Source organism: Bison bison, unplaced genomic scaffold (genome assembly GCF_000754665.1).
Source record: "Bison bison bison isolate TAMUID 2011002044 unplaced genomic scaffold, Bison_UMD1.0 scf7180017864144, whole genome shotgun sequence".
Classification (NCBI taxonomy): Eukaryota; Metazoa; Chordata; class Mammalia; order Artiodactyla; family Bovidae; genus Bison; species Bison bison.
In genome coordinates, this window is record NW_011494716.1 from 313,629 (window position 1) to 314,347 (window position 719).

Sequence of the window (719 nt, forward strand, 5' to 3'; positions counted from 1 at the left end):
GACAAAATCAAATTTTTGCAATATTTAGAGCTGCTGTAGCTGTTCCTTAACAACACAAAATAGGATGAATCAGTATGTTAGCTGTCTTTCAGGTTGGTGGCAGTCGGTTATAACATGTGTAATATTCTCTACCTGGTCTGTAGCTGTAACTGTGATGTACAGGCAAAGCAAACATTAAAAAAAGAACTTATGAAAACAAATAATGCAATGATATTAGGATATACACTTTTGTATCTTTATTCTTATATAAGGTTATTTGCTGGCTATTGTTGGCCTCTAGTTCAGTCTGTGTTATTTAAAATCTAATATATGAATTATTTGGATTGAATTCATGTTCGGGGCCACGTTGTTGTATGTATGGATGTACAGCCTTGAATGTGAATAATTATTGTAAACTATATTTTACAACTTTTTTTTCTGGCTTTATTATATAAATTTTCTATTTGGTCGATGATTTAATCATATCATAATTTAATGAATCTGTTTATTCTTTTTTTTCCCCAAATATTTGTGCTTTAGATGTAGTTACCAGATGAATTTTCCACGTATGCTCGGTAGTCTTGTAATAAAAAAGCATGTAGAGTGTAGACTCTCGCTGACGTAGCTCTTCCTTTGGCCGGGGTGCGGGTCGGGCGTGGTCGGGCGACCAGGACCTGGGCCCGAGAACAGGGCGTCCAGGCATGGCACGCGCCCGGCGCAGGCTTGCGAACCCCTTCCGA